This window comes from Nuphar pumila, chromosome 5, assembly GCF_984573655.1.
Source record: "Nuphar pumila chromosome 5, dmNupPumi1.hap1.1, whole genome shotgun sequence".
NCBI classification, from domain to species: domain Eukaryota; kingdom Viridiplantae; phylum Streptophyta; class Magnoliopsida; order Nymphaeales; family Nymphaeaceae; genus Nuphar; species Nuphar pumila.
Window position 1 is genome coordinate 34537981 of NC_143253.1, and position 25853 is coordinate 34563833.

General features: G+C 33.3%; 1 pseudogene across 1 annotated transcript; it reads left to right on the forward strand.

The window, feature by feature from the left end:
- Positions 1-896: 896 nt before the first annotated feature.
- Positions 897-1773, forward strand: LOC149837346 (zinc finger protein ZAT10 pseudogene; annotated as a pseudogene). The gene has a single exon (XR_016432103.1). The product of XR_016432103.1 is annotated as a zinc finger protein ZAT10 pseudogene (transcript).
- The last annotated feature ends 24080 nt before the right edge of the window (positions 1774-25853 follow it).

Sequence of the window (25853 nt, forward strand, 5' to 3'; positions counted from 1 at the left end):
TTGTAGAACCCAACGCTTGGTTAGGGGAATCAATTTGGGGACGATAACAAGTAACCAACCCTTGTACGCAGGACAGGTACTCAGTGATGACGATGGCGTTGATGGTTGACATGACGTAAAGAAAACGATAATTTTCCATTGATTATTTAGAACACGGTGTTGAATAATTCAGAAAAGAGATTTTAAAATAAACGTCTACTTACTAAAAGAATATTGATTATATACAACAACCTTCCATCTGTAGTTTCCCGTTTTCTTTTTAAACTAAATTACCTGTTAAAATAAAAGATATATATCGGAAGGCATCTATAGTTGAAGATTCGGACCCAGTCCAGTGTTTTAAGTTAGTCTGCCTGTTATTGCTTAGGAGGGGTTAACTTAGTCCTGCCCTCCTGACCACCACCATAATAATAATAATATTATTAATAATAGGAACAAGGCAATAAATAATAATCACAATTTAAAAATAATAGTAGTAGCAGCCGCAGACTAACAATAACAATAATGGTAATATTATGACGTCATTGACAGATTAGCACAGGCCATCAAATTTTACAAGGTAATTGACTCTTCCAAATGTGAAGATAATAAATTAAGAAAAGCGAAGGTGAAAGAAGGAAAGATAAGATGCAGTAGTTTCAAACTTCCCCACCACAGCAATTATAGAAGCTACGGATACACAACAGTAACAATAAGAACGAGAGAAAGAGAGAGAGAGAGCTAACAAACAATCCCCACATAGAACATGACGTCCTAAACGAACAGTCCTAAGCAAACAGCCCAAGTTTGACCCACACTCTCCCCACCTCTCTCACTCGGCAACTTCCTTTCCAATTCAACCGCCATCTCCCCTTCCCCCATATAAATAACATCCCCAATCCCAACTCCTCACTCACATCTTCTCTTCCTATTCTTCTGATCCCTCCCTCCCTCTGTACTCCTTAACTTCTCCGTCTTCTTCTTACTCTGAGCACTCTCATGGCTGCACTTGAGGCCCTGTCTCTACCCCACGACCACCATCGTTTCCCCTCCCCACCTTCCACGACGACCGCCACCACCACTACCACCACCTCCTCAGAGGAATACGCCCCCAACTTCGACTCATGGAAGAAGGGGAAGCGTTCGAAGCGTCCCAGATCTGAAGAGGAGTACCTGGCCCTCTGCCTCGTCATGCTCGCCAACAGCACCCCTCCTCCTGTCCCAGCACCAGCACCAGCACCCATCCTGGCCTATAGATGCTCGGTTTGCGATAAGGCCTTCCCATCCTACCAAGCCCTCGGCGGCCACAAAGCCAGCCACAAGAAGACCGCCTCCTCGGACGCCACCGACCAACCCGTTGAGCGCACCAAGGTAGCCAAGATCCACCAGTGCTCCGTCTGCTCCAAGCTCTTCCCCACCGGCCAGGCCCTCGGTGGCCACAAGCGTTGCCATTGGGATGGTGGTGTTGCCTCCGCACCCACCACCACCGCCAATTCGGACTCCATCAGCGGCAGCTTGGTCTGCTCCAAGAGCCCGCTGTTCGATCTCAACGTGCCTGCACGGCCTGTGTTTTGGACGGAATACGGCGACGATGAAGTCACCAGCCCTCTAACCATCAAGCCCCGTTTGTTCTAGACATACGGTCCCCTTAATGTTGCAGAATTCTTTTATTGTGTTGAAATCCAATTCTTTCATTGTGTATATGAAGCACAATAAGACCTTTTTTTTCTTTGTTTAGCTTGATAATCTTTTCCACTTTGGTATAAATGAATGGTTGTTGGCAATTCGGTTCAATTTTCTTCATTTTTTGTTCAACTTTGGTGGATGAGATCGAGAGAGAGAGAGAGAGAGAGTTGCAAAACTGTTTGTCTCTACAGTTTACTTCCTTTTTTTTTTTATTACCCGTGCCACCCTATTTTTTTTTTTTTAAACGAAGCAAACGAGGAAAACTACCTTGGAGGTACTATCTCCTTCTCAGCCTGAAAACGTATATCGGTTCTCTTTGGCTCGCAACCAAGAATGCGCACCTTGAATTCATCTTTTTAATTCGAATCAGATCCACCAAACTGGGTGTGCGGATCCCTGATGAGCTGCAGTTGACTCGTTCAATCACTTTTATCAGGTCCGGTCGGCAATACATTAAAGAGGCCAAATTAAAGGTGGAGGGTAAAGTTTTGGGAAAAACAAAGCTTCAAGCTTGTAATATGGTTTTGGTGGACCTTGGAGACGCGTTGTGACTTGTGATGAAGGAAAAAAGCGTGTCATATGCGTGTATAGAGTTGTACGTTGACAAATTGGTTTTGGCTGTGGATAGGTCAAGGAGTGTGCTCCACGGCTCTCCTTGGAATTGTCTAAGTGGCACACAGTTGGAAAAAAGTAAATGCATTTATTTTTGGTAGCTGGAAGTTTTCTATGTATTTCTGTCTTCTTCGTGAAGTTTCTGGTGCATATCTCTTTAGCCAAAGGGTATCATTTGGGACGACAAAGATGAACAACATTTTAAATGTGTGATATGTCCTTTTCCCCAAAGAGGGATCCACTGGGTTTTTGGATTTAGATTGCACTTAAACACAGTGAGTGTGTTTTATTCACCCAACAGATTCTTTGGTTGGGATTGAGTGAAAGATACGGCAGGTGAAGACCAGCGCGTCCAAGTCTCCGTTCAAAAACACCAAGTGCTCTGTGTAAAAAAGAAAAACATAATGGTTGCATACAATTCTTGCATTATCGATCAATATGTATTGAGAAATTATTTATTTAGTGGGGGTGGCAACTGACCTTGAACCAGGTTGGTTCGTTGGTACGACACTATCTTTCAAGCAATAATTATAAAAAATTTGTAATTTTTTTTTATATTTTTATGAGAAATAACAGTGAATTTAAGGCTAAAATATTATGTGACATTAAGATGAGAATTAAATTATAATTCAAGCATTAATTAGAATTTAGAATAAATTTTAAGCTGATAATTTATTTTGAATAAGGTTTTTAATTTATAATCAAATTTAATCTGGAATTAAGTTGAATTTAAATAGAATTTAATTTGAATTTTAATATTAGTTCAGATTCAAATTGAGTGTATTTGAATTTAGAGTCTCATTAAATTTCGCTTTCAATTTCTAAAGTTTTATCAAATTTGAATTTTGATTTAAGAAATTGAATTCGGATTTGGATTTGAATTTGAATTTGAATTTAATAAATATATCATGAATATTATAATTAGATTTGACTTTGATTCAAATCTAAATCAAAACTTAATTGAATATTAATTCAAGTTTGAACTATACAATAATTTTAATTTTTGTTGAAATTGAATTTGAAATTTGAAATTAAAGTTAGAGGTAACACCATTGATTTTTTAAGGTATTTTTAATGAGTAAAATAATATTAATGATGAATTTTATAAAAAAGAAGTATAAAAATATAAATTAGACTAAGATGAATTATAAGAAATAACTTATGAAAAATTAAAGTTGATTCAAGTTGATATTTATGAAATTTGCATTCATAATTAAATTTATGAAAAAGATGGAATTTAATAAAATAATTGATAAATTTTATCAAAATAAAGTCAAATATGATTTCAGATGAATTTAGGATAATTTGATATGTATGTATTGTAATTTCAATAAATTTGAATTTAGTTTCATGAGTTTGAAATATAATTTGCAAAAAAATGAAAATGACTAAGTGTCCTACTGACCCTAATGAAAATCACACTCAAAATTAATTTGAGTAAAAATGATATTTTTGAGAAAATAATTTAAATAATTATAACAAATGAGAATTTGAGAGAATTTTATAAGAATTTGAAATGATCTAGTTTACATGTAATGTTATTCTATTTAAAATTTAAATATAGTTTAGAAAATTTTAAAATCCAAAATACCAAAAAGTTAATTAATAAAATAAATATCATGAAATGGAAAATGAGATTTTATCAAATTGTATAAAGAGATAAAAGTCAATAGGTGGAACATCCTCTATGGGGCTCATCCTATGTGGCACCTCAAAGTTAAATTGAAAAGAAGAATTTTAAAGCTTTTAAAATAATATTTTTTAAAAAGTTTCTAAAAGCTAAAATTTAGAGGCAAAATTCAAAAGTTTCTAAAACCCTAGGAAACCCTCCCAAGGGGGGGGGGACGTCCCATCCTAGAATCTTCTAGGATGGGCTGAATAACAAAGAAGAACAAAAAATGAATATGGAAAGAAAGGAAAAAGAAAAAAATACACAATTGAAAAGTATAAAAGAGAAACCCCATAAAAAGGTGCCATTTTAGTAAATTATATGCGTTAATAACATAAGCTAAAAAAGAAGAATATATATATATATATAAGGCAATAGGAAAGAAAAAAAAATGGATTAAGAAACTTAAAAAAAATTAGAAGAAAAGAGAGACTTAGATCAATGACTGAGAATTTCTCCAGCCCCTTGATCTAACCTCAATGCTCTATAAAAAGGGCGGAGGGACCCACCCCCCCTTATTTTGCTCTTTTGTTTTTTAGTTCACTCTCTTATGGAAACAACAAAAGATTTGATACCAAATGATGGCAACAACGGAAGCTTTGATACCAAATGCTGTAAAACTCGACCAATGGGTCGATTTTAAGATTCGAGATCCAAACAAATCTCCATGCGCGGAAGCTTTCAAATAGGCAGACTGTTGAGTTTTAACAAGACCTTGACACAGGTTGATTAGAGGTAGCATACCTCTGTTTTGATAGAAACGATAAACACATAAAGTGTGCAAGATAGGCACACCTTTCCAATGAATGCAAGAACTCAAAAATCGAATCTGGATTATCAAATCCACGAGCAGATTTTTGAACCGGTGGGACTGGTCTTCGGCAGACTGACTCGAAAGCATTTAGTCATCTTTGAGAATGTTTTTGAACCTTCAGACAAAGAACTTTCCGGAAACTCCAAACATATGAATCGTAGATCACTCCGTGATTTTTTCAAAACACCAAAACTTGTAATTTTGGGGTAAATATTCCGAGATTTATGATTAATTTACTCTGTTGTATTTTCTTCTCCAAGATAAGCAAATTATAAAAGAGAGTTCCAAGCATATAGAAAATAAAGCAATATTTGCACTAAACAAACAATCGATTCAACAAAAACTCAAAACATGAGAAAAATCTGACAGAGCGATATCTATTCAGAACAGGTTTTAGATCAAGAAACTAAGCATAGATGACAGAAATATCCAGCAAATACGAAAAACTATTCAGGAAACTTTAATAAGATTTTTTTTACTCATGGATTTTTGTAGACTAAAAAAGAATGACACTTTTGAGCCACTTCAGAGATGATTCACCAAAAATCTTAAACATAAAAGTTATAGACCCACGACTTAGCTTTCCAAATAACTAAACCAATCACGATTTCATTTAAGGAATAGGAAAATAACTAGAAAATATCGAATACTGTCAAGAGTGTTCTGTACTAGACAGGGTTCAAAAGAGTTCTATCAATCTAAAACTTTACAATGATTTTTAAGGACACAGATGGACGAGTAATACAATGGCATCAATAGTAATATTGTAGGTCAGTGTTTAAGCTTTCTAGAAAGCCAAAGAATACCAAAATCCGACCAGTATCAAGGCAGATACAATCGATTCTCTAGAGTTGTCTTAGACAACTCGAGAACAGAATAACTAGTTTCTCAATAGAAATCGAGTGTAAGCAAACCACAAGTTGCAAAATTCTAAAATGAGTTTTGAAACTAACCATTAACATAAAACATCAGAGAATTTCATTCATGAATCATAGACAACAGTTCTTGCAGGCCATAATAACTAGGAACAACAATCACTCATAAGTTGTAGAAACTGCAAAAAACTCAAACACGAGAAAAACAAGAGTAGAGTTTGTTTATCTCCTTTGTATCCAAGAAACGAACACAAGCTTCAATGGCAGACCACGATCAGCTTGATGTCTCCAACGTCTCAAACACCAGTACCAAGGTTTTCAAACCTTGATCACAAGACCAACAACACCCTCACACGCACAACCACACAAGGCTTTGCATCACCTTCTTCTTTGATGCTATCAGCAAGCAACTTGACAGGGACAAACCAAGCCAAATAGTAAACATCAAACTTGTAGAGCAGAATCTTAGCTTTCCAATAAGTTAAAGATTATGTAATTTGGACCAGTATCTAAGGAGATATGGTCAAAATACAAGGATTGTATTCACCATTTTCAAATTTCTTTTCCAAAAGATAGAAGCCAAAAGACCTCCTCCATTTTTTTGCTGGGATTTAAGAGGCTTCAAAAGGAGCAAGACTCCCCACTAGCCACATGAGAGGCAGCCTCCCTTGAGGCCAATAAGAGAGCATATAACAAACAAATCATAACTCTCATTGCACCTTAAGTTGGCCCAATGAAAATGCATATGGACAAAAGGCTAACCTCTCACTGAGCCAATAAGGTGTCACCTCTTCTTGGACCAATGAGTTTGCAACATTTGAAAAGGGTTATTATGACCCTCCAACAACCATTTGACTTTTTGAGTCAAATTGGGATTCAAATGAGGGTTAGGACTGTCCACTTGAAGTGGTGCCAAATGGATCCAACATGGTTTGGATCTTGAATAAGATCCAAACATCATACAATCCGGATCTTGCTAAAAAATGTATTAAAATAAAATGCAGATAAAAAATAAAAACTACCCGAATACCCCATACACCCTCTAGTGTCACAAAAGAGATCCTACAGGGTACCAAAACTATCCAGATTTGTAGAATCCGACACCTAATAAATAAATAAATAAATAAAAATATATTTAATACGATTTCTTAATATGACAAAATGGAATCGAAAAACAAAAACACAATCTCTGAGAAGATAATTGTAAAATATCTCTGAATTTGAAGTATGATATTCAATATGGATTTGGGTTGGCAGAGATCCAATTGGACCTAGATAGTGCAGCACGATTGGATTTGCCATAGATCAGATCTTGGGAATTGGATTTGGATCCAATTCATCTTCAAAGCTCGGATCTTCAAAATGCTTTGCATCATTCTCCCCTGAGTTGAAAGGCTTCATCCTCGGAGCTTGGTTCTTCTCGAGCGCCATGCCATAATCCCTACACAAGTTCAAAATATAATGAGTGCAGACACTGTCCAAAGCCATAAAACTAAACTATGCAAGGAAGGCAATTTTATATAAGAATGAGAATAATATTTTATGCAATGTATTTCGTTATTCTTAGCAAAATGGAATTCAGAAAAATGTGATGAAAGCATACAAGCATCTATGACAGAAAATTTTATAACTTATCCATGCATTAAAGCTCGAATGATAGAAACAAAATTTGGATCAGTGAGTGATAAATTTCTATGTATCATGCAATTCAAAATGTCAATTTTGGCATAGAAATATGGACAATCACCAAACAATTTGCAAGCAACATAATAAAGCAAAAATTCAAACTTATTATTAAAATTTATGAAAGATGCAGACTCCACATTACCTACTAAATTCTGGTGGTTTCAAAATAAATTTAGAGTATGCACTATTGTCATTTCAACTTTACCCAAATCACATTTAGGGCTCACATGAGGCTCAACATTTTCTAATGGTGCACTAAGAGAAATTTCAATATCTAAGTGCTCATTGACTTGTATTTCCTTGGATTCTCTAATAGATGTTTTAATTTTTTCATTTTCCTCAGAAATGGGTTCATAAATGACATGTGAAGTCATCGACGACATCCTCACACACAAATGTCTCTTTATCTTTGGCTTTTTTATCAACATTGCCATAGAGCAGATTATCAAAGATGAAGTTGTCGTCAACCAAGTCTAGACAACCTTCGGGATTCTCAATGAATAAAGGGTTGTAAAAAATGATGTGAGTTAGTTCTTCACGATCTTCTACGTCAGAAAGTGAAGAAATGTCGAATAAATCATCAAACTCTCTATCATGGGCAGTTTCCTCTTCATTTATCTTTTCTAAAACTGGTTTAACAATAAATTCATGCATAGGAACAACCTTAAGTTCAAGTGAGGTTTCCTTCTCAATTTCAATAATTTCAAATATTGGGTCACCTACAACTTCATGAAAAGGCTCCTCAGAAGGATCCTTTATGGAAATGACATGAGTGTGACTGATTTCATCGCACTGGGACTCTTTTTTGTGATCCGAATCAATTTCAAAATCGTCACCTATGACTTTTTGAATTTTCAGAGATTCTAAGTCATAAGAAACAAAATTTTATTTGTCCTCGCAACTCACATACGAGGTTTCTTCTAACCTGACCCTAGCATTAATATTCTTGAATAAGGTGGGGTTAGATCGGGGCCTAAATGATTAGGCATGCGTACGAGGACTCTGCCTCTATTCTCTATGCAAAGAATTCACATAATTGGCTTTCAGATTTGGCATATGAGACTCCCAATTAGATCTTCTGGGTGGATCCATCTATCTACATGAATATGAATACTGATGTGGGTCAGACCCACTAACAGAATCAGACTGCCTATGAGAACTCAAGGATCGAAGTTGTTTCGATATGTGCCAAAGCTCTTTCTCTAACTCCAGTTTACAAAGTTTTGATTTTATCCTTATAATTCAGTTCTGCTATGCATGAAGTTGATTTTACAGAAACCTAGCTTTCTTATCCCATTTTGACTTAAATTCATCAGTCATAAGAATGTGTCACACGTGTTCCTCAGGAACCACGCTGACTTCGCTCAGATGCTTTCTCTCGCTCCCTAGTAAAATCCTCCATTCTACGACCTAGATCTTCGATTTTACACCACAGGGTTCGAGTTCCATCCCTAAGGTCACAAATTTCCTTTTCAGAGCTATACTTTCTTTGACTCCTACATCATGTTCGCCCATACATGGCGAATGATATCTATTTTTTTTTTGACTTCAAGACCCATAGATTGTGTCAGATTAAGAAGCCCAACAACTTGGCTTTGATACTAAATAATGGTAACAACGGAAGCTTTGATACCAAATGATGGCAACAATGGAGGCTTTGATACCAAATGATGTAAAACTTGACCAACGGGTCAATTTTATGATCCAAGATCCAAACGGATCTCCATGCGCAGAAGCTTTCAAAAAGGCAGTCTGTCAAGTCTGAACAGGACTCAAACACGGGTTGTATAGAGATAACAATCATCTGTTTCGATAGAAACAATAAACACAGAAAGTGTGCAACAAAAGAACACCTTTCTAACGAATGCAAGAACTCATAAATCAGATCTGGATTATCCGATCCACGAGCAGATTTCTGAACCGATGGGACTAGTCTTCGACATACTAACTGAAAAGTAATTAGTCATCTTTAAAAAGATTTTTGAACCTTCAGGCGAAAGAATTTCAGGAAACTCTGAACAGATGAATCATAGATCACTTTGTGATCTTTCCAAAACACCAAAACTTGTAATTTTTGGGTAAATATTCCAAGATTTATGATTAATTTACTCCGTTGTATTTTCTTTTCGAGGATAAGCGAATTAGAAAATGAAGTTCCAAGTATATAGAAAAGAAAGCAGGATTTGCACTAAATAAACAATCGATTCAGTAGAAACTCAAAACATGAGAAAATCTGATAGAGCGATATCTATTCAGAACAGGTTTTAGATCAAGCAACTAAGCATGGATGACAGAAATATCTAGCAAGTACGAAGAACTATTCAGAAAACTATAACAGGATTTCTTTTACTCATAGATTTTTGCAGACTAAAAAAGAATGACACTTTTAAGCCACTTCAGGGATGATTCACCAAAAATCTTAAACATGAAAGTTATAGACCCACATCTTAACTTTCCAAAAAACTAAACCAATCATGATTTCATGTAGGGAATAGGAAAATAACCAGAAAATATGAAGCACTCTTAGGAGTGTTCTATACTAAATAGGGTACAAAAGAGTTATGTCTGTCCAAAACGTCACAATGATTTTTAAGGATACAAATAAATGAATCATACAACGACATCAACATAAATATTGTAGGTCGGTGTCTTAGCTTTCCAGAAAGTAAAAAAACATCAGAGTTTGACCAGTATTCAGGCTGATACGATCAATTTTTGGAGTCATCTCAAACAACTCGAGAATAGAATAACTTCTTTCTGAACAGAAACTAAGTGTAAGCAAACCACAAGTTACATAACTCTAAAAAAAAGTTTTGAAACTAACCATTAACATAAAACATCAGAGAATTTCATTCATGAATCATAGACAAAAAAAGAGTTTTGAAACTAACCATTAACATAAAACATCAGAGAATTTCATTCATGAATCATAGACAACAGTTATTACATGCCACAATAACCAGAAACTACAATCACTCATAAATTGCAGAAATCGCAAAAAACTCAAACATGAGAAAAACAAGAGTAGAGTTTTTTTTTATCTTCTTTGCAGCCACAAAATGAACACAAGCTTCAATGGCAGACCACGATCAGCTTGACGTCTCCAACATCTCAAACACCAGCACCAAGGTTTCCAAACCTTGATCACACGACCAGCAACACCCTCACACACATAGCCACACAAGGCTTTGCACCACCTTCTTCCTTGATGTCGTCAGTAGGCAACTTGACAAGGACTTTAGCAACTTCATCGAGCCAAACCAAGCCAAATGGTAAACAACAAACTTGTAAATCAGAATCTTAGCTTTTCAACAAGTTAAATATCATGCAATTTAGACAAGTATAAAGGGAGATATGGTCAAAATACAAGGACTGTGTTCACCTTTCAAACATTCTCTTGCCACACCATTTTCGAATTTCTTTTCCAAAAGATAGAAGCCAAAAGACCTCCTCCACCATTTTTCTGCTGGGATTTAATGAGCAGCAAGACTTCCCATTAGCCACATGAGAGGCAGCGTCCCTTGAGGCCAATGAGAGAGCATATAACAAATAAATCATAACTCTCATTGCACCTTAAGTTGGCCTAATGAAAATGCATATGGACAAGAGGCTAACTTCTCACTGAGCCAATGAGGTGTCACCTCTTCTTGGACCAATGAGTTTGCAATATTTGAAAAGGGTTATTATGACCCTCCAACAACCATTTGATTTTTTGAGTCAAATTGGGATTCAAATGAGGGTCAGGACTGTCCACTTAAAGTAGTGCCAAATGGATCCAACATGGTTTGGATCTTGGGCAAGATCCAAACATCATACAATCCGGATCCTGCTAAAAAATGCATTAAAATAAAATGCAGATAAAAAATAAAAACTACTTGAATACCCCATACACCCTCTAGTGCCACAAAAGAGATCCTACAGGGTACCAAAACTATCCAGATTCGTAGAATCCAACACCCAATAAATAAATAAATAAATAAAAATATATTTAATATGATTCCTTAATATCACAAAATGGAATAAAAAAGCAAAAATACAATCTTTGAAAAGATAATTACAAAATATCTCAGAATTTGAAGTATGATATTCAATATGGATTTGGGTTGTCAGAGATCTAATTAGACCCAAATAGTCCAACACGATTGAATCTGCCATGGATCACATCATTGATCGGATCTTGGGAATTGGATTTGAATCCAATTCGTCTTCAAAGCTCAGATCTTTAGGATGCTCTGCATCACTCTCTCCCTATTCCTCTCCCTCTTTTTCTCTTCTTCTTTCTTCTTCCTCTTTTTTTTTATGGTTTTCCTCTTTCACACAACCAAGAGGTGACCTCACACACATTGGAGGGGGGCTAAGCATCGAGTTTTAGCCACTTTATGAAGTGAAGGAGCCAATTTGATAGAAAATCTAGTTTTTTGTGCTAGAAAAGGCATTTTCTCAAAAAAGGTAGGGGGTTCTATTCTCTACATGTGGATCTAAACTCGTAGGCATGAATTTATTCTGATTTCTAATTAAATGAACTCTGAATTGAACCTCTCAAGGGGGAATTCAATGTTGGATTCTTCAAAAATAATCATGGAGAGGGTTTTCTAAAGAAAAACCCTCTCAAAAATTGGTTTTGCTAAAATATGTTTTCTTGGAACCTAATTAAAATTTGATTTCAACAATAATATGCATGCATACACTTTAAATGAGGGGAGTACACACACATATATGTGTGAGGGAAACTATGATTGAAATCCTACAAAAAAAATATACAAAACGGGTATTGGGTTCAAATACAGGTAAATCGAGCTTAGCCGACTAGCCCAGATTCAAAATATTAGGATTGTTCAAATAAGTAGTCTTCATAAATTTTGAATTGGGTCAGTGAAGAAGGATTTGATCAGATTTTTCTAGAGGAAAATCAGATCAATTCCTAGAGAAAATGTTTTACTTGTAATAAAATCATAAAATTTTAATGTAGTGTATTGGAAAGCTAACAAAATTTCACACAATGTGTGAAATGTTGAGCTCTATTCTCGAACTAAGTACTGAACTGTGATAGTCAGAACAAAAAAGTATAGGTGTGTACTAAATCAGTCATATCTCCCTTATACGGAGGAATTTTGATGAACGGTTTGTGACATCGAAAAACTAGTGGATTTTTCTACAACTTAACAAAATTTCAGCTCTGTTCGTCAACTGTAGACTTTTCTTTGACAATTATAACAATTAGATAGAATTAAGTTTTGATGGGTTCTGAACTGGCCAAAGCTCCGTTTAGCAAATACGTGTGATGTCTTTAAGGTTTTCAAGTATGCTTGTGCGAGTTTGCATCATGCGGCATATGAACATTTAAGATAATTTTTTTTGCAAGAACTGAGTGCTTAATATGAGGCATGGATTGAATGAAGTGCTCATACACTAACTTGCCTTTGTGGCCATTTGCTAATGAACTGGATGAATAGAGTCTGACTTATGATCGAATACATATGTTTAATTGTTCATAAATGCTGACATTAAAAAGAATGACATATGCATGATAATGCAAATGGTTTGATGCATTTAATTATTATAAACATTGCTTCATGATGAATGCATGTTTAAGCTAAAAATGAAAGAAAAGCATTGTGTAATGATACAAAAAGTATGTATTTATAAAAATGTGCATTCATAGGCCCAAAAGACGCTGAATCCTTTAATTAGATTCATAAGTGTGTTGCATAAAATTAATAAATTTAAAAAGTTTAATCATGTAACACTAAAATTCAATACTTGTAAGGAGAGGGCAAGCGATACTTTCGGTTTCGTGAACACAATTTTGAGCACGAAAGGTTGCTCCTCTCCAATCACGAAGATAGAAGAACCCTTTGCATTAGACTACAATGTAGAAGATAAAAAACTAATGAGTGAGAAACTAATGCATCAGGATGACAGTGTTGGGAGCGCTCTCTCGATACACTCGTTTCGCACCTATAGACTGGTGAAAGGTGTCTGGCCAATCCAAAGCCACAATTGTACAAAAAAACTGTCTGAGCCATGACCCTGATCTAAGTTTAAGCCCGTGTTAGTACCCACAAAGCTAAGAACTGTAACCTAAAGTGAGTGTGCATTTAGTTAAGCTTGACATACATCATTTAAAAAAAAAACCTAATTAAAGATAAAAAGGCACTCATGCATACAGTTCAAATTCTGTAATAGTAAGTGCATGCATTTTTAACTGCTCATGCATATTTAAATGCTTATGGTCAAGTGATTGTTTTATATTGAAAGAATTATGTAAATGAATGATTGAAAGTCCTATAAAGCATTACATCCCATGTATCCTTAGCGTGTTAATTGATGTTTGGATATATGTGAGTATTGAAATATGCTTTTGCATGCATGTTTTAATTTATGTGCATTGAATAGCTCTGCCCTACTAAAGACTTATTAAGTTTGACCCTATTATTACTAAAATATTTTTCAAATAGCGAATAGAGTACCATGCAATAGTGAGATGTTGCGGCAAAAACTAAGCCAAATCTTTCTCTTTTTTTTACAGTGTTTTGGATTGTGAGCATTCACAAGTGTTCAAAAACTCTAATATTATTTAATTAAAAGATTGTAATAGACATTTATTAATTATGGTTGTTCAATTTTAAATTTAAAGTTTACTTAAAAATGATATAATAGATTTATAATACATCAAAGCTTTTATCCCGTTTTGAATTTCTGCTGCAATTTCTAAAATCATTTAAAAAAGAAAATTTACACAATTTTTTGGATAGAAATTTTGGGGTGTTTCAACTTGGAATCAGTGCATAAGGAGAAATTTGGCTCAAAGCTCATCTAACTAACCAACATTGTTTGGTGAGTGTGTTTCTTTTTATTTTTATGTATTGTTTTAAAACTATTCCTGAAAAGTTTAATTTTTTTATTTCATGCAAATTTTGAACTTAGATAATAAATAGGGACATCAATAGAAAAAAAAATGGTTATGAAAACATAAAAAAATGATGTATGTTTATGAGCTTTTATGTATGTATATACACTTTCGATAACACATGTATAAATTACATATGTATGACTTGAATGACTTATGTAGGAAATACGTATACTTAAGGTTTAGATGTTTCATGTTATGAAATACACATATTTTGAATTATGAGACATAATTGATTTAATGAATCATCGAAGGTTTAATATGAGCTATTATAGAGTAGAAGCATGATAATTTATATTTTGAATTTAATAGGTTCAATGGTTTGATATTAAATTTCGAGGATGAAATTCTTTTTTTGGGGGGGAATAATGTAATACCTGTATATTTTCTATAGTTATTAAACAAATAAATGATAAAAATAAAACATCTAGAATCTTGTCAATAAGTAACCCTAATTAAATTTTGAGGACAAAATTTCTTTAAGGAGAGAAGGATGTAAAACCCATAATTTTTTGATATTTTTATAAGAAATAACGATGAATTTAAGTTAAAATATTATATGAAATTAATATGACAATTAAATTATAATCCGTGCATTAATTAGAATTCAAAATATATTTTAAGCTAAGAATTTATTCTGAATCGGGTTTTTGATTTGTAATCGGATTTAATCTAGATTTAAGTTGAACTTAAATAGAATTTAATTTGAATTTCAATATTAGTCTGGATTCAAATTGAGTGTGTATTTTAATTTGAAGTCTCATTGGATTTTGCTTTCAATTTCAGAAATTTTATTAAATTTGGATCGATTTGAAAATTTGAATTCAGATTTGGATTTGAATTCAAATTTAATAAATATGTATCAAATATTATAATTAGTTTTGAGTTTGATTCGAATCTAAATCAAGAATTAATTGAATGTCAATTCAAGTTTGAATTATATAAAAATTTGAATTTTTGTTGAAATTGAATTTGGAATTTTAAATTGAAGTTAGAGTTAATACCTGTAATTTTTAAGCCATTTTTAATGTATAAAATAATACTAATGATGAATTTTATGAGAAAGAAGTATAAAAATAAAAATCAGCCTAAGATGAATTATAATGAATATCTTATAAAAAATTAAAGTTGATTAAAGTTGATTTTAGTAAAATTCGTATTCGGAATTGAATATATAAAAAAATATTGATGATGCATGAAATGCACATCATTTTCATACAATATTCATGTATTTTTATGTATTTTGAAGGTTAAAAACCCATGTATTTGTGTATTTAGGTGCGAAGAAGTCATGGTTCGAATTACACTCGAATTTGAGCTAAAATGAAGAAAATGGAGCATTTTTAGGGTAATTGGAGTGAACTGCAAGGTAGATCGAATTCGAACCTGATCCAAAGTAGAAAGATTAGATCATGAACTGGATCCAAACCATAAATATTCATAAACCCATTGATTTAAAGTGTATTTCATGGACTTTTACTGAAAACCCCCTCTTTATAATGCATTTATGTAGTCATTTGTAAATAAGAGATAGTTTTAGCATTTAGTTAGAATTAGGTTAGCTTTTAGCTAGTTTTTAGAATTAGGAAATAGTTTAGGGATTTAAATAGCTGTAAACATTAGAGTTACACATTTTTTGGGTTTTGGAAAAGTCACCTCTCTCTCCCCCCCTCTAACGCCTACTCCTCATGTATTTTCTTCTTGTCTTTTTCCATTCTTCTCCTCCCTCTTCTTCTTCTTCTATATTTTCTTTTGTTATTTCTTGTGTGTTGCTGTGTTCTATTTTGCAGGTGTTACAGATCTGTCTGAAGAGCTTTTATACTCAAATTTGGCTTGTTGTCTACCATCACTGAGGCTTGGCCACGAACTCTCTTCAACCAACCCTTATTCTATGCTTCACCATCGACCTTCCCTTCTGCAGCTTGACTCTCGGATGTCTGCAACAATAGGGGATAGGGTGCAGACCACCAAGATGTGAAATGGCTTTTCCATTGCTCGAAAAAATACTCGTGTTCTCCCCCAATTCATTGGGCAAACTATGAGGTACGTCTTCCCCTCCTCGCTCTTTTAGTTAGAGTTGAGTCAAGAGTCATTTTGTGTGTCTCATCATGGGTCTATCATGGTTGCCTTTTTTAGTCTAAATTTCATTATTTTTAACATCTAAAATTTTGTTTTGATCGAGTTCTTGCTTGAGCAAGAACCGATCTTGAATCCACTAGACAACCGATTGAATCAAATCCAACTGATTCAGTTTCTATAAATCAATTGGCTGATTAGTGTGTATGTGTATAAGTTTTAAATTTTTTTTAGTTAACTAATTTTTGTTTGTTCAGTCCTTTTAACAGTAGGGTCTTGATCTAGCTGCAGCTAGATCCGACTTGTAGCAGTCAGTTAAGTTAGTGTTGCAATTTAGAGTTAGCCAGTTAGGGTTGATCTAATTAGATTAGTCTTAATTAAATCCAATTTAACATTAAGTTGTATAGTTTTAATTCTGATTTTTCACAATATTTAACAGTTGGTTAACAATAATTAATTAGGTCTTAGTGTATTTTATTAACCAAATAAGTTAATGGTAGACAATTATCATTTCATGTTAGGTAGTTTTAGAAAAATCGAGTTTTGTAATTTACTTTCTTTTAATTATTCTAGTCAGCAAATTTTATTTAAGGCAATTAGGATGATTAGGGTAACTTGTATATTAGGTTAGCATAGATAATTTTTGTATGTCATTTGTTTAGCAAGATTTGACTTTTAGTTAGGGTATTAAAAAACCGTGTTGTGTTACCTTAGGTAATTGATTGGGTTGCTTTCTTTAGCCTTAGGAAAATTACACCTTTTAAATTCTAAAATATTTTCTAAACTTTGACTTCTCGTGTAATCTTGTTAAGTATAAATTTTTTGGTAGGCTTTCATTGGTAATTAGGGTATTCTTGCATTTCATTTTTTTAGTAACAATTGACTTTGAATTAGGATTTTCAAAATTGTATAGGGTAGTAAATTAGGTAAGTAATTTGCATTTTCTTAAGTCTTAGTTTACTTGAATGAATCTAGACATTTTCCTTCTTGCATTTCATCCTTGCCTTCCTTGTTTCCTTAAATTAATTTTAGTAATTTATTACTTGTCTTGCCTTACTTATTTGCTCATTTGATTTTGATTTTGTTAATTAGTAATTAGTCCTTAGTGGGGTCCATCAAGGGGCGTGAGCATCCAATCTTAATTCAAATCCAAAACCGCCATTTGTGCCCTAATTAGGTTTAGTTAATTTAAATTAGTTTTAAATTCAAGTTATAAATTCAAGTTAAAGTTCGACAGTTTATGTTAAGTACATTAGTGTTAGTTTACTTTCTTGGTCTTACATTAATTCAATTTAGTGATTAGTACGAATGGTAGTCAGTCCATGTTTTAATTAGTTGGGTTAGTGCATAGTAATTGCTTAAGTGATTTTGTTCATGTAAGTATAGTAGTGTTAGTAGCATAGTCAGCTAGATTAATAGTTGTTATTGTTTTATCTCTTAATTATTGTATTTAATTCTCTATTTTAGTTAGGTATAGATTCATGCATTCCCTATGCTTTGCAGCAGTAAGTAAGTTTTAATTAATTAGTTTTTATATTTTTAGTTAGTGTATTAGTCAAGCAAAGTCAAAACAACATTTCTACAAAATTCGAATTTTTGGTCAACTTTGGGTCATCATTTCATGTACATTTTTAACAATTTTTGACTTGAAATTTTTATACTAAGTTCACCAACATGTCTACTATGTCTCTGCCAAATTTTAATTTTTTTATGCTGATTTGGTTAAGTAATTAAATTGATTTCGAAAACTGGTTATGGTGAAATTCTTGTTTTGATTCTTTGCTATCAAGGGGCATTTTTATAAATTCAAAAATCATTTTATGAGGATTTCAAAAGAACTTTTAAACTTTGTAAATTGGGTCTGATACTTGAGTGTGTCTAAAAAAATTCAGAGTAATCTGACCCCGTTTATATTTTTAAAACCCCGATTTTCTAAAGCCTACCTCTGTATGTCCTACTTGACTAGTATTTAGAGTAATTTAGTAAATTTCCTTAAAATTAGGTTTTAATCTTTAATTTTGTTATTTTTCTGATTATTTGTAGTTAGATTAGATTCTGTGCTTTTTCAAAAGTTAGTTAGATTAGTTTCATTAATTATTTAATTATTTGATTCACTAGTGTTTATAGAGTAGTTGTGATTTTCATTAGTATTAGAATTAATTTAATTGCACTGTATTAATTGCATCTTTATTGTTTTAGTTAGTTGAATAATTAGTTGTTAGTTATTTCATTACATTGTTCTTCATTTGATTTAATTCATGCTTTAGTTTTATATAATCTAGGTACTAACATTATTTTGCAGGTTCGAATGCATGAGGAGGGCGGATAATGAAGATCGATCATTTGGCTTCTTCAGCTGAAAGTAGAGTCCCAGAGTTTAGAATAGGATATTATTATTTGTTATTTTGTATTCATTGTAATTCTTGTATTTTTGAGATATTAATAAAGTGAGTAATTCAAGAGAAATTTGCATTGCCTTATTACATTCCCTGAGTTCGACCTGGTCATACCACTAGTGTAAGCTGGTTTATTTTTATTATTTAGTGTACAATTTAGATGCAAGTTTTATTGAAAATTTATTTTAAAAATTGCTTTCATAAAAGTTACATAAAATTTTTGGCATCGTTGTCGGGGAACGACGCAAGGAAAATAACATAGTTCACTTGTTTACTTGCTTTATTAATATCTGAGTAGTTAGCTTAACCTAGTTAGATAGATTCAGGATTAACATAGTAAGTACATATGGGTTCATTTTTGTTTTTTTAGTGTAGTAATTGTTTATTTTTAATTTTTTAGATTAGGTTCATTGCGTACCTAGTCTTGGTACTAGTGTATGCAAGGGCGAAGGACTTTATGTAGACCATTACATTCCTTTGTCGACAATCCCAAAAGAATAATCCATTCTTCTTGAAATCCAAGAGATATGGGTGACATGGAGCCCACGAGACCTACACGTCCTTTGAGGGAGTACTTCCTACCCACGGAGTACACCTAGGCATCCTTTATCAGAAGACCCAATGTCAGGGTGCCACATTACGAAATTATGGTCAGCGTGATGTAAATGTTTTTATTATTTTATGGCCTTAGTCACGAGGATCCCTATAGGCATTTAGACGAGTTTCTTAAAATATGTTCTACAGTGAAGATTTAGAATTTTGGAGATGATGCATTGCAGTTGACCCTTTTTCTGTTTTTATTGAAGGATAAGGCCAAGTACTGGCTAAAATTCTTAGTCACTATTGAATTAGGGTCATGGGATCAGTTATAGGAGTTTCTGAAGAAATACTTTCTCATAGGTAGGACCAATCAGTTTAAGTGAGCCATTACTAGTTTTTCTGAACTAGATGTTGAGAAATTTCATGAGACCTGAGAATGAATGGAGAATCTCCTTAGGAAATGTCCCCATCATCAGGTGCCGAAATGGAAACTGGTGAAGAGTTTTTTATGATGGATTGTCTGACAGGAATCATCAGATGATCGATTCTTCATGCGGGGGGATATTCATGTTGAAGAGTGAGGAAGAGGCATGGAGATTGTTTGATACTTTGGTGGAGAATTCCTTACATCATGCCTCTACCTCTCATGTTGAGAGAGTTACACCCAGCGGGACAAAGCGGGGCGGTATTTTAGAGATTGGTCTGACTACTAAGCTACAAAGTAAAGTGGATATGCTTTCTTAGAAGTTGGATCAACTTCTTACAGGCCCATCCCAACCACATCAGGTGTGTGCTCTTTGTACCAGTCTGGCACATGTTGTTACTGAGTGCTCTTTGGCATCTCAGTACCGTGAATTTGTTCACGAGCAAGTTCAGGCTGTTCAGGGGTTTGCCAAACCCATGAATGACCTATTTTCATCTACATATAATCTGGGTTGGCGAAACCATCCTAATTTTTTTATGGAGGAACCAACAAGCCTCAGTTTCAATCCCTCTGTCTTATCAGGTTAGGCCTAGTACATTCACTCAATCATATCAGAGGCCGAATTACCCCCAACCCTCTCTAACCTTTCCCATGATTACCCCCCAGGAGACTACTCCACAGTTGTCTTTTGAAAAAAAAATTCTCCAAGCATTGCAGGAGGTGAAAACCTCCAGTCATAGTGCTTTGGAGAAATGTAGCCAACTGCTTAACTCCCATACTTATTCCATAGCCAAGCTAGAAACACAGATGGGACAGTCAGCAGATGCATTAACGAGGAGAACCGAGAGTAGTCTGTTGAGCCAACCTATTATGAATCCCAAGGGCAAGAAACTTATGGCTTCCGATATGAATATGCCAGACCTCTACCGAGGAACAAGATAGGATCTGAGCAAAAATTGTGTATCATATATACATAGTAGGAATAAAATTTTATTTTTCATTATTTTCATTACTTGATTTCATTTTGTCATGCATCTAGGATTTAATATTTGATGCTTCAGTGAATGAGTTGCAGGTTACCAGACACAAGACACTACTTCAGGAGCATACCAATTGCTAGACCAACATAAAATTATGCATTTGTATATGCATAGTGGTGGTGCAAAGTTAAAGCAACTATCAGCTCAAGAGGCCCTACACATAAATAGGTTGTATCTCTCTTTTCTCCCTTTATTTATGTGTTTTATGTTCTTAAGTGTGCATTTGCATTGCATGTTTGCATTTTTGTATGCCACTAGAGACAGTGTCATTTAAGCATGGGGGGGGGGTATAGATGCACACTCAAAGATTTTGTGTTCTGTCCAAGTAGCTATTTTTGATAAAAAACTCATAAAATTAGGCTTTCAAGAAACAAGTTTTAAGCATATATGATTTTTTTTATATAATCTGACATTTTAGAAATTTTTGTAAGCCCCATGTGGAAAAGATTTTTCTGAAATTAATCTAGAAAGAGTGGTTATTTATGTGAATTTCAAAGAAAAGATCGTATTTGAATGTTAGAGTTTGCTTAGAATCATAAATATGAATATGCACAATATATTTTTGAAAAACTAAGCAAATGAAAAATATAAAATAATATAAGCTTAAAAGAAAAAGAGCATGTGTTTAGTTGTTGATATCTTTGTGATCCTCAGTAGTTGGGCTTAGATACAAGTTGAAGTGTTTGAGTCTCATGACGAAAAAGATAACGAAGGAAATCACTTCTATGTCTAGTCAATATATGTGGCCTATTTGGTTCGAGCAAGTAGAGCCTTAAAGGTGTTTACACCTGGTGCTCTAAAACCATCTGGTTTGGGAGCCACTGGCTTGAAAGCCCGCTACATAAACTTCATAGAAAGCCTGATAGATATAGACATTGTACATGACAAGAAGAAGACTATACACAAACTATGAAAATGAAAGGTTGAGTGACTCGAGCAATTAAGTCTGAAGGATACTCTGTATTTGGTGCCTTAAGGTCGTCTGGCATGGGAGTCACTGACCCAAAGCTCACTACATGGGTCACAAGAACTGAAAATTTGAAATAGTGGTCAAGTGAAAATTAAAAAACAGGAGAAAATGTGAAAATTGAAAATCAAAAGAAAAAGAATGAGAGCTTAATAAAAAATTCATTGCTTAAAAATAATTATAAAAAATTGTGCAGAAAACATACAAGTGATGATAAATGAGCAATACCATTATAATACTTGATTTTTTGAGGAAAAAGCATAGACAATTACAATTTTTAGAAAAGTGAAAGGAAAAAGTTTTTACTATGGAGGCGTATAAATTCTAATTATGTCATGAGAATGTAAATTGCATGAAATACTTGCTTAAACTAATTTTTTAATTGCCCAATACTTTTTGAAAAAGAATTTTCATTCATGCATGACATAGATGATTGTGAGTAGCATCACTGTAAACCCTCACGAGACCTTACTCATCCACTGGGGTAACCCAGGGGTTTATAGGGCTTGTTGCATGAGCTAAATACAATCGTGATTCCAACAAAAGTGAGTTAGGTTAGTTAGGATTTTGTATATTAATTATTTTTATTTGCATGTTAGTTTGATGATACCTGAAATATACATCATTTTCATACAATATTCATACATTTTTATGTATTTTGAAGGTTAAAAACCCATGTATTTTTGTATTTAGGTGCGAAGAAGTCATGGTTCGAATTGCACTCAAATCCGAGCTAAAATAAAGAAAATAGGGCATTTTCAGAGTAATTGGAGCAAACTACAAGGTAGATCGGATCTAGACCCGATCCAAAGTGGAAAGATTGGATCATGGACTGGATCTAAACCCTAAATATTCATAAACCCATTGATTTAAAGTGTATTCCATGAGCTTTTACTGAAAACCCCTCCTTATAATGCATTTAGGTAGTCATTTATAAATAAGAGATAGTTTTAGCATTTAGTTAGAATTAGGTTAGCTTTTAGGTAGTTTTTAGAATTAGAAAATAGTTTAGGGATTTAAATAGTTGTAAACATTAGGGTTACACATTTTTGGGGTTTTGAAAAAGTTGCCCTTCTCTCTCTCTCTCTCCCTCTAACGCCTTCTCCTCATGCGTTTTCTTCTTGTCTTCTTCTATCTTTTCTTTTGTTATTTCTTTTGTGTTGTTGTGTTCTATTTTATATGTGTTGCAGATCTGTCTAGAGAGCTTTTATACTCAGATTCGGCTTGCCGTCTACCATCACTAAGGCTTGGTCATGAACTCTCTTCAACTAACCCTCATTTTATGCTTCACCATCGACCTTCCCTTCCGTAGCTCGGCTCTCGAATGTCTGCAACAATAGGAGATAGGGTGCAGACCACCAAGACATGAAATGACTTCTCCATTGCTCGAAAAACCACTCGTGTTCTCCCCTAATTCATCAGACAAACCATGAGGTACGTCTTCCCCTCCTCGCTCTTCTAGTTAGAGTTGAATCAAGAGTCATTTCATGTGTCTAGTCATGGGTCTGTCATGATTGTCTTTTTCTGTCAAAATTTCATTATTTTTAATGTCTAAAGTTTTGTTTTGATTGAGTTCTTGCTTGAGGAAGAACCGATCTTGAATCCACTAGTCAACCGATTGAATCAAATCCAACTGATTCAATTTCTATGAATCAATCGGCTGATTAGTGTGCATGTGTACATGTTTTAAATTTTTTCTTTTTCAATTATTTTTTCAGTTAACTAATTTATGTTTGTTCAGTCTTTTTAACAGCCTGGTCATGATCTAGCTGCAGCTAGATCCAACTTGTAGCAGCCAGTTAGGTTAGTGTTGCAATTTAGAATTAGCCAGTTAGGGTTAATCTAATTAGATTAGTCTTAATTAAATCCAATTTAACATTCAGTTGTATAGTTTTAATTCTGTTTTTTCACAATATTTAACAGTTGGTTAACACTAATTAATCAGGTCTTAGTGTATATTATTAACCGAATAAGTTAATGGTAGACAATTAGCATTTCATGTTAGGTAGTTTTAGAAAAATCGAGTTTTGTAATTTACTTTATTTTAATTATTCTAGGCAACAAATTTTATTTAAGGTAATTAGGATGATTAGGTTAACTAGTATATTAGGTTAGCATAGATAATTTTTGCATGTCATTTGTTTAGCAAGATTTGACTTTTAGTTAGGGTATTCAAAAACCGTGTTGCGTTACCTTAGGTAATTGATTGGGTTGCTTTCTTTAACCTTAGGAAAATTACACCTTTTGAATTCTAAAATATTTTCTAAACTTTGACTTCTCGTGTAATCTTGTTAAGTATAAATTTTTTGGTAGGCTTTCATTGGTAATTAGGGTATTCTTGCCTTTCATTTTTTTTAGTAACAATTGACTTTGAATTAGGATTTTGAAAATCATGTAGGGTAGTAAATTAGGTAAGTAATTTGCATTTTCTTAGGTCTTAGTTTACTTTCCATTTTTAGTGCTTAAGTTAGATTCTTAAGTTGAATTGCTTGCTTTGATTTCCATATTTTAATTGATTTGTTTTAATTAGGGGTTAGTCAAAATCGTGTAAGGTGTCAATTTAGGTAAGTTAATTCATTTCTTTTCTTGAGTCTTAGTTGAATTACCCATTTTGAATTCATAGAATAGTTTCCTTATTTTAATTAATTATCTTAATTAGGGTAAGTAATTTAAGAAATCTTGAATGAATCTAGACGTTTTCCTTCTTGCATTTCATCCTTGCCTTCCTTGTTTCCTTAAATTAATTTTAGTAATTTATTACTTGTCTTGCTTTACTTATTTTCTCATTTGATTTTGATTTTGTTAATTAGTAATTAGTCATTAGTGGGGTCCACCAGGGGCGTGAGCATCCAATCTTAATTCAAATCTAAAACCTCCCTTTGTGCCCTAATTAGGTTTAGTTAATTTAAATTAGTTTTAAATTCAAGTTAAAGTTTGATAGTTTATGTTAAGTACATTAGTGTTAGTTTAATTTCTTGGTCTTACATTAATTCAATTTAGTGATTAGTATGAATGGTAGTTAGTCCATGTTTTAATTAATTGGGTTAGTGCATAGTATTTGCTTGAGTAATTTTGTTCATGTAAGTATAGCAGTGTTAGTAGCATAGTTAGCTAGTTTAATAGTTGTTATTGCTTTGTCTCTCAATTATTGTGTTTAATTCTCTGTTTTAGCTTTGGTATAAATTCGTGCATTTCTTATGTTTTTCAGCAGTAATTAAGTTTTAATTAATTAGTTTTTTTAGTTTTTATATTTTTAGTTAGTGTATTAGTCATGCAAAGTCAAAACAACATTTCTACAAAATTCAGTTTTTTGGTCAACTTTGGGTCATCATTTCATGTATGTTTTTAATGAGTTTTTGACCTGAAATTTATATACTGAGTTCATCATCATGTCTACTGTGTCTCTGCCAAATTTCAGAATTTTTCATGCTGATTTAGTCAAGTAATTAAATTGATTTCAAAAATTGGTTCTGCAGAAATTCTTGTTTTTATTCTTTGCTATCAAGGGGCATTTTTATAAATTCAAAAATCATTTTATGAAGATTTCGAAAAAAAATTTAAACTCTATAAATTGAGTCTGATTTTTGAGTGTGTCTAGAATGTCTCTGTAAAATCTCAAAGCAATCTGACCTCGTTTACATTTTCAAAACCCTGATTTCCCAAAGTTTACCCTTGCATGTCCTGCTTGACTAGTATTCAGGGTAATTTAGTAAATTCCCTTAGAATTTGGTTTTAATCTTTAAGTCTATTATTTTTTTGATTATTTGTAGTTAGATTAGATTTTGTGCTTTGTCAAAAGTTAGTTAGATTAGTTTCATTAATTATTTAATTATTTGATTCACTAGTGTTTGTAGAGTAGTTGTGATTTTCATTAGTATTAGAATTAATTTAATTGCATCTTTATAGTTTTAGTTCGTTAGATAATTAGTTGTTAGTTATTTCATTAAATTATTCTTCATTTGATTTAATTCGTGCTTTAATGTTATATAATCTAGGTACTAACATTATTTTGTAGGTTCGAATGCATAAGGAGGAGGGCGGGTAGTGAAGATCGATCATTTGGCTTCTTCAGCTGATAGTAGAGTCCTAGAGTATATAATAGGATTTTATTATTTGTTATTTTATATTCATTGTAATTCTTGTATTTTTAAGATATTAATAAAGTGAGTAATTCAAGAG